We start from the raw sequence: 9677 nt of genomic DNA on the forward strand, positions 1-9677 counted from the left end.
TCTACTTTATGTTCATTTATTTTAACTTTTAGTGGTCTTCCAGCCAATTCTTTATCCTTTTTATTACAAGAGCATGAAATTTTATAATGCCCTAGAGCTTTGTTAGTCAGCTGCTACAAGGTTCTTAACCTTAGTTAATTTATTCTTTCACTTTTGACTTTCAGATATGGAGCATGCTTTAATATTTTGGTTTTGAATATGAAAGTAACTGTTATTAAGTAGGTTTACTGCATTAATAGATCTTTATTTCATTTATTAATAAATCTTTTCTTCAGGTTAGGTGTCTTGCTAGCCACACAACATGTCATTTTACATCATCATTTATATTTTTGTGTCATATAATTTAAAGTTTATTATGTTAAAAAGTTTCTAGCATAAGAATCAAAAAAGCATTCAGTAACGTTACTAAAGAATCACTGCAAAAAAATGGAATTGTCATCTGCTTCATCTTACATGATTACCCAAAAGAGATCTGGTACCGCCGTGCGGTGACGTAATGCTGGCTGCTCTTGCAGTTTGGCTCGTCACACGGGGATTCATTAAATCCCTACAGCCACATTATTATCCAAGAGTTCCATATTTTTATCTTTCAGAAGTAATTATTAGCATTTTCAGCCTGAGAGCAAAGCTTGGAAATCTGAACAGCAGTCTCCAACTTGAAAAGACTGATCAAAACCAAAACATTACAAAAAAAGAAAGAAAGTGTTCATTTCTATTTTTATTTCTGTTTTTAATTCCCTCCATTTTAAAGTCCATCTTCAAATGTTGTGGTCTGACTCGGACTGTATTCGGAGTGGGACCTTCCTTCCTTCCTTCCCTGATTTGGAACAGGCTTCGGGGGCCTGCACTGGAAAAAATCAAAGCTAAACAGCTGAGGATGAAGGTGATACTGGTGAAAGATGAGGTATATGCTCAACCTGTAAGCATGTTTTGAAGAGAGGGGCTCAGAGAAGAGAGAGATGCGTGAGAACTGGACCTGGAATGAAGTTGTAATATATTCAGCTCTAAATGTCACAGCCCAACCCCAACCATATTATTAACACAGTACTGACAGCCTGTTTTTATTTGCCTTCCGAGCCTTCGGCGTGTGCAGTGTTCACATTGTCAAACCTTGTCTTCTATGCACAGCTACAAAAACTGCTCTTCCTTTATTCTTAAATGAACTTTCAGAGAATCCTCAGAACCCTCTGATAACACCGGGGCTGCAGCCACGCAGGCCCCAAAAGCCTTCTTGGTGAAAGCACCGCGGGCAGGCGCGTGGTGAATGCAGAAAACACCGCACTTATAGTAGAAAAACAGGCAGAAGTGGTGGGAGGCAAGTGGCGGAATTTGGGCAGCCAGCGAGCGGGTCACCAAAGAAAGAGGAAGGAGCCAAGTCCAGATGAAGTGCCACAAAGTAAGGTGAGGAGGACACGATCCTATCCCCCAGCATGGTGATGGTTGAAGAGCAGAAAGCAGAATGCTGCTGTAAGGTAAACATTCAGCTGCGTTGCCCAGCAGGAAGCGGCAGGAGAGCCCAGCACCACAGCTCGGATGCAGCTCAGGGCGCTGTGCAGGAGCCCTTGGATGAGCTGTCGGGGATCAGACACCCCTCCCCATGGCTGAGTGCAGGGGGGCTGCCTGCACTGCGCGACCAGCAGAGCTGACACAGCCGGCTCCGCCAGGAAACCAAGAGCAAAGCAAAAAGGAGTTCTCAAGGCATATGCACTTTTGTACACTATTGTAAGCTGGGCTTACAATAAGCGAAGCAGTCTATTATTGCATTTCTACACCCTTTGTTTTATATGGATCTCCATTAACCTGTAATTTTAATAAAAATGCATTTTCGTTTCAGAACAGGTAGGAGTGCTTACCATAATTCTCATTCTCAATGTGGTATAGTTGTTATTCCACCTACGTTATTTACTTGTGTGTAAGTATCAAACTGACTCCCGTGTCTTGGAGTTTCATTTCTGTTCTGCGGGGAGCTAACATTTAACGTGATTTTTTAATATATATATATTAATATATGTATATATATGAACGCTCCTTTGTCAGGTAGAAGCTTTTAGTCATTCTGACATGAAGCTTTCATACAGCAAAAATATTACTAATACTATTTTGCCTCTAAAGTGCATTTGTTATCAATATGCACTTAAACTAGTGATCAAGAGTTGGTGGGAGAGACACCTGCTCTGCATTTCTTATCTTTTTAATACCTTAGGGATACATCACTTAATAATTTAGTGCTAAACCATTTAGCATTTTAGCCCATCATCTCTTATATTACACATAGGATTTCAGTAATGTCTGATAAAATTATGTGTTAGCTGCCTTATGTGTGTGTAAAACTTAATAAGTCTTCTTCCCCCCCTCAAGTTTAATAACTGATTTCTTACATTTATGGATGTGAAATTTTATTGCTCATGGATATAGTTTGAACCTAAATCTTCATATCTTATAAATTGATTTTTAGTTTCCTTTTTGACCTTATGAATTTCAATCAGACATTGACCTCTTGTTGCTCATGAATCTGACTGATTTAATGCCATATAACAATAATACTGTAGAAAAGCATTATCATAAGAGCCCACAGGGTTTGCTGAAACCCATAACTAGATTTTGGAGGCCTCTAGCAATAATAATTCTTGACCCAAGTCTATTCTCTAATGTTTTCATCCGTTACTGTTCTGGACCGGCCAGTCCTTGTTTTAGTACGTTCAAGGAAAGTGGTGGAGGCTCCCAGGAGAACACAGGCTAAAACTGTACAGAGGAGATAATGCCGAATGTAGCCCAGTGACATGAAGCTTATGACAGAGCAGTTCGGTCTGGGATTTGTCACATTTTGAAGTGAGGGGGAAAGACTATGTAAAAGAAATCAAAAATTCCTATTTTCAGAGTGGCAAAAATCATACTGACTTAGTGGTTAAGATTTTCAAAAAATAAAAATGTGATACTAATTGTCTTACTAGAATGTCTTGTTAATCTTCAGCCTATCGTTATGGCTGCAGCCTAAATAGAGGGCTTGAATGATTACTGCTTTGTTTGCTTGGCTGTGCTAATTTAATTTAATTTAATTTAATTGCTTATATGCTTACTGAATAAGTGGGTGTTGATGTTCATTATTCCTTATTTAGAATCTTAAAGTGAAAACAAAAGTGCGAAGGACGTGGGGCTTTGGCATTAATTTATGAGGGCTGCACGTGACTGACTTTGGGCACGAGTGGTCACTGTCTCTTGGCCACGTGTGTACATGTGCATGCATATGGGAGTTCCATTTAGTAACTGGTGGCTGGGAAATAAGCAGAGAGCCCACATCAAAAATGCAGATAAAACAACTTCTGGTAAACAGGGCAGGGGTTAAGAAACAGCGCGTGAGCTATGAGCTGCGAAGTACTGCTTCCAGACCCCGCCAAAGTGAGACAGGTGTTCCGGCATGACGGGCCAAGCAGATCAAAAGGGCTATCACCAGTTTAAAGCCCCTGCTGTTCTCAGGCGATGGCCGGTTTATCAAGGATTTATTTATGAGGAGCAAGCTGACGTGGTCACTGTCTCGGAGGGCTGGAGGATGATAGGGCTGAAGAGCCCGGCATTAGCTAACACTTAGGTGAGAGGGGGCCACTCACAATAAACTTTTATGCCTTGTTACATTCTGACTTTTAATGGTTAATGGCAACTTCTACATCGCTTCATGAAAAGCGTCTGGGTGCTGTGTTATTTGCTATCTGAGTGCCTGAAGGAGGCTGAAGGTGCCCGGCAGCACTGAGCTGCTCCCCCATGGTCAGAGCCCAGACCTTCACTGATGGTCTCAGAAGCTGCCACAGGGAAAGCCAGAACTGGCAGTCTCAATTGAAAATGTCGCTTGTCATTCTGAGCGTACGCTGGGATCCAGACTACATGTACCTACGAAAGCCTGAAACTTCTTACTGCTTTGTGGTGATCTGTAAAGCAAAACTGTGGACTTTGTTTCCTGCAGGACATGTGCTGGTCTGGTCACATCTATCTCTTTTTGTGTTATATTTTACAAGCATGTATGCGTGGAGGTTCTCTCTGGTTACATCCAGCAACTGTTATTTCATGTCATATTTCAAGACAAGAGAAATGGGAGATGGTCCTGTACATCTCATTAAGGCTATCATGTCCTTGATGCTCTGTGTTTAAAAATTAATTAAAAGTGAAGACCTCTTCGTGGCAGTCCAAAAATGTGCTGGCACAGAGCCACGTCCATTCATCTTTCTCCAGAGAGCTGTTCTTTCCATGCTGATGGCACAGGACATTATTGGCACGTCCCATCTGGTTGGTGTGACTGTAAGACCAGCCTCCCAAGGCTTTGGGCGCACGCAGTAAGGTTAAAACGTGCGTTCCCACGGTGTTACTGAAGCTGCAGGGGTGTCCTCCAGACATCACTTATATGCTGCAGAGTGTAAAATGAAGGTTTAAATTAGTTTTGAATAAAGAATGCCAAGTGTTGCTTGAGAGCCAGAAGTTAGACTAGATGTAATCCAGCAGTGAACTCACACTTCACAAACAGCTAATTACCACTCCCTTGTGCGGAGGGCAGTGAGCTTTTTAAAATAGAACCTTGTGTCTGGTACAGTACTGTTCAAGGGTTGCCAGATTAGACATACAATTCAATAGGTGAGTCATTTAAAATCCAAATGTACAAGTGGAGCTGTGTGACATTACTGCTCTGTTTGGGATGCTAAAGCATCAAAACCCAGCCAAGCCATTCTGTTCTTTTATAAACTAATTAAATTAATTTTTTCCACGTCAGGCTAATAATGTCCTGTGTTTATTCCAGCTTGTGCTGATATCTGGTATGAGTGAAGCTCTTTGGACCTCACATTTGTATCTAATTCTCTCAACGTTGGCAATAGTTTAGCTGTTTCAATAACTGATCCTATTCACCTGCTGCTAAAAACACTTGTCATGTTGAATTACTTACCCTGCACAGATATTGCTGCGATTAGCAATTACAGAACATCACAAGAGAAGTGTACAAAGGTTGGGAATCCAAATTTTTAACTGTCTGTAATCATGGCCTAATTTGCTTAAGCACGTGCCAAGGAGTTCTGTTTATTTGTAGGTGCTGTTTATTGGGCTGTGTGCACAGACGTGGTAATGGAGCAATGTGATGAGAGCATGAAAGCAAAATTCCATGTTTTGTCCCCATGCCCAGCATCTCTGGTTGGCTGCTGCCCAGCCCATCAGAAGCATGGGGCCGGGGGCTTGGAGGAATTCATCTGATCCTGTGCTGTGTGTTTTCTCCATTAGGGCAAGGGAGAGGGAGAGGGAAAGGTAGCAGGAAAGGGAAGACTGGAAATGTTTTCTTCCTCTGGTTCCCAGAGAGTTCTTGATACAATACTGAACAGTCAGTTACAGTCAGGGGATCATCAGATATTTCTTCTTTTTTGGCTCTCCAGCTACAGAATCTATTTTGATTTCTTGGTGCTTGGTGTCCTTTCTAGTTATGCTGCATTACTCATAACTGCAGCGCAGTGGTAGCTGCCAATACAAATTTAGTCTTTTTTGTTTATTCCATACTGTCCTGTCAAAGCAGATAAGTCTGCTTTGCATTAGAGCCCAAAAATTTAATTGTGGGAAAGTGATGAGTCACTCCAGCTAAGGTAAACCAATGTCTGTGTCAGAGAGCGTTCTTTTGATGTACAAAGCAATGATGTGGCTGGCATTAGGGCATGAGCCAAAATCACTAAGACACATGGAGGTGTCATTTACATTTCCCTGGGACAGGGAGGCTTTTTGAACCAGAGATAAAGCTGATTTGGGGTCAAGCTGAAAAAAAAGAGAAAACAGGAAAAGAGAGTCTTCCAAGTTTAATTAGCAATTCAAGCTGCCTACTTGAGAACATCTCATGAAATGCTCTCAGGATACTTAGAGTGTTTTCCTTCCGTATCACCCTGAGGCTTGGAGGTTGGGAATGAGATGGTAGGAGTGACAGTCTCTAGGAAGCAGAAATGCCACCACGCTGAGAGGAGCAGTCGGTCAGCCCTCAGTTTTGTGGGAACTGCACTGCAGCCATCACTGAAGGACTCGGGTCCTTCCTCTCCAGGACACAGGTCCTCTAGCTGATGTTGTGCGTTCTCTGGCATCGTCCTTCATTGCAGAAATCCAGCCCGTTTCAGGAGAGTTAAAGCTGTCTGAATAATAGAAGTAATGTACCTTGGGAACCAGAGAATTGGGCCTTGACCCCTCAGCTTGGGTTATGTGAAGGAGGCACTCATACGTAAGGAACCTCAGTCTTGTCAGTTACATGGGATTTATGTGCACCAAGTCAAACTGGCAAACAAGTGTTAGAACCCAAAATAGGAAAACTAGAACAGAGTGCCTGAATACATAAATAACTGAAAATCAAACTGATACAGATCCCATCAGTTTTCCCTCTACATTTTGGTCCTCAATATCATAGTGATTCCTATCCTGCTAATCAGTTTCTTTTTACTGGTTTAACTCTACGTTGTTTAAATAATTCAGAAGTGTTTGGTGAAATAGCTGTTATGTTGCTCAGTGCAGCACAGCAGTGCTCACCTTTGTAGAGATGGCTGAAAATCCCAGCCAAGCTGTCCTCTGATGCTCTCCCTACCTCAGACATATTTGGAATCCCCTTTCATTCCCAGCTTGTGTATCACGGTTATCGTTCAGTCCTTCAGTGACTGCAGGAACTGTGGCTGTGGTCCAGTTTGCTTTGAGTGCTTGTACTGAATGTGCTTTGCTGAGCTTCATTCGCCTTCCTCTGCGTTCTGTTGATGTAGACCTTTCCAAGGACAAATGTAGCAAGTCACACAAGACTAAATAGTCTGCAGCATTCCTTTGTGATATGATAAATTTTCAGCAGAAGAAATAGCAGAAATTGAGCAGAAATGCATAAGGAAAGCCCATGTAGAAATGATAGAAATGAATTCAAAACCTCTCATTCAGCATAATTTGGGCAAGACATAATAGAGTCCACAGCTTACACGTGAGAAGCACTACATGAGAAGTATATAGCTGGTAAAATAGCACTCGATTAATTTACACTTTCTACTGCATCTTTATGGTGAATCTCAGCTGTGTGCTAATGGTTCTCATAAGAATCTAGACAACACTGATGCTCTACTTATACTTCTTATTAAGGGTAAAACTCACCCAATTGAAGAGGACAAGCTTAAGATCTATGCACCCACTTAGTACCACTTATCCCAATTTTCACTTAACAAGGGCGTAAATAGTGTATACATCTGGATTGTCCTTCTGCACTAAAGTGAATTTTCTCCCTAGTAAATTAGATTGGTCTGATGTGTGCTTAAAAGGAAGAAAATCTTTGCTTCCATGATGGGCTGTTCTGGGAAATTGCTGCTTGACCTATAACTTAAACAAAAATTTTCAGTTCTTTCAAACTGCTCTGACTCTCACGCACGGTATATTTACATGATTTACCATTTGATCAAACAGCAAAGTCAAAGTAATGGAGCCCATCAATCATGCAGAGGAATGAGATCTTTGAGGGAGCTGCTTGTTCCCTTGCTTTCCAGATCCTTCCTGGGGACCGAGTTTTTAATATCCTTTTATTTTGATGTTTAAGTAAAATTGGTATAGAGTGGGTTGAGTAGCATCATAAGACCATAAGCATATCCTTGGCAGAAAGCAGAGCAGAGTGGAATGTAGTTATATATTTAACTTATTTGTAAGTGAGATAAACATAAACAGGATAATTCTGTAAGCCAATAAGCCACAACGAAGTTGAATTAAATGGGAGGTCTTGTGTGCACTCAGACCTGTGCCCACTTTTCTGCACCCAGCCTGTTGCTGATGACAGGTGAGCCCCACCTGGGTGTGCATCTCTCTTGTTGCACAAGTCCCACTATTGCACAAGTATTGTACATATTCACCCACACGAGATGCAACTATACAGAGCCCTCTAGCTTCTGACTTTGAAACAGGCGGCTGGTTGGATGCATACACATCAGGGCATGCAGAATACCTTCCTGTGGCCTCAAATGCATGTTTTTATTTGCAGGAACACAGGCACTGCAAGATATTCCAGTCACAGTTAATGAAGTCCTTAATGAACTGATGGGCCTGTTTCTTATCTCACTTATGCCAGATTTAAACCCATGTAACTCCATTAACTTGTTGAGTTGATCCTAATTTTACATAAGTGTAAAAAAGATGAGAACCAGACGTTTTATGTTCTCGTTATCTAAGAGAATACAAAGTACGAAGTTCTTAAAACCCCTTTTTCTGTTTTCTATCAGTTACAAAGAGCCTTCTGCACTCGCCCACCTCTGGCCCTTCCTACTTTCCCAACACCAATTTCTGCTCTGCTTTCCCAGTTGTGCTGATCACGCACCTTTTGATCTCACTGTGGTTTTGAACCTCCTGAAATGAGTTTTGTAAACGTTATTCCTGGTGAGCGCATTCCTTCTCACATGAGTCAAACTCTGCATTCCTTGTCCTTTGCCACACAGCTTTCCTCTAACATTCTGAGCTCGTCTCTGATGTAGAAAAATTGCCAGTGCTGGAAACATTCATAGAATATGAGTGTAAAATTGTGGAGTTGAAGGCAAAATCTTTTTCTTATTTACAGTTTAACTGTCTCAAGTTCAATCTCGTCCAGTTCTCTTCAGTTGATGATGTTGAACTTTCTCTGTCTCCAGTAGTTTACTTTCCATGTGCACTCTGAATTGAAAGATCAGTTTTACCCCAAGGAGATGTACTCTGTGTACACAGAGAAATGATTTCAGACATTCTGTTTAACTTTTACTCTGTTTTGATATTGCCCTGATATGACTTACGGTACAGTAATGTGCTGTACGTTTCTGTCTCTGTAACCAAGTTCAAATACCAGCGTGAACCTGATCTTCAGGAAATTCAAGGCAATGACTCGTGTGATAAGCACTTGTATTGGGCACTCTTGCCAACTTACTCTAGGCACGTACAAAGCTGAATGAGAGAAGTGACCAGCAATGCAACAGGAGCCCCAGCGAGACGTCTGAAATCCCCAAAGCATGAATCTGAGCTGACCTACACCATGTTAGCTCTGGAGCAATGCCTCTGACTTTGATGGAGTCACTCATAATTTACAGCTATGTAAGATCAAATATATAGCCCAGAGAACAGAAATGTTAACATGGATAGCCTCTGTCAGGGAAGGGATGCTTATTCTAATGGTACCTCCTGTCAGTCAAGTCAGAGACTAGATGTCACTTGTGAGGACAATGGGTCACCCTTGCTCCTCTATTCTGAATGTGATTAAAAGTATACAGATGAGAGTCAGGATGGAAAAATAAACTATTTGTAAAACAAATAAGAGAACTGAAAAAAAAGCAAGTCAGAAAAGAAGAATGAAAGGGAACGGACCTAAACAGCCCCTAACAATTACTTTGGGCTGAGCAGAGGGTGAGGTGGTTGTCAGAGCAGTTCGAAATGAACCGCATTACTCAGCTGCGTTACAGTAGTCATTTCCTATTTCGTTCTCCCAAGGCTTATGCAAGACTTCTCCAGAAAGTGCCAACATTCTGCCAGCGGAGGCAGTGAGAGCTCCAGGATTCCTCCGCAGCCAAAGCCAACGTGCCACGAGGGCAATCGCCCTCCGAGAATCACATATGGCCAAGTCAGAGCATGTCAGTGAGAAATGAGCAGGGGCCATCGAGTAACGTTCTGTCAGATATGACTAAATAAATGCAGGGCTCTGGTCAGGA

This window comes from Lagopus leucura, unplaced genomic scaffold (genome assembly GCF_019238085.1).
Source record: "Lagopus leucura isolate 7727_CA_CO unplaced genomic scaffold, USGS_WTPT01 Super-Scaffold_100047, whole genome shotgun sequence".
Taxonomy (NCBI): Eukaryota; Metazoa; Chordata; class Aves; order Galliformes; family Phasianidae; genus Lagopus; species Lagopus leucura.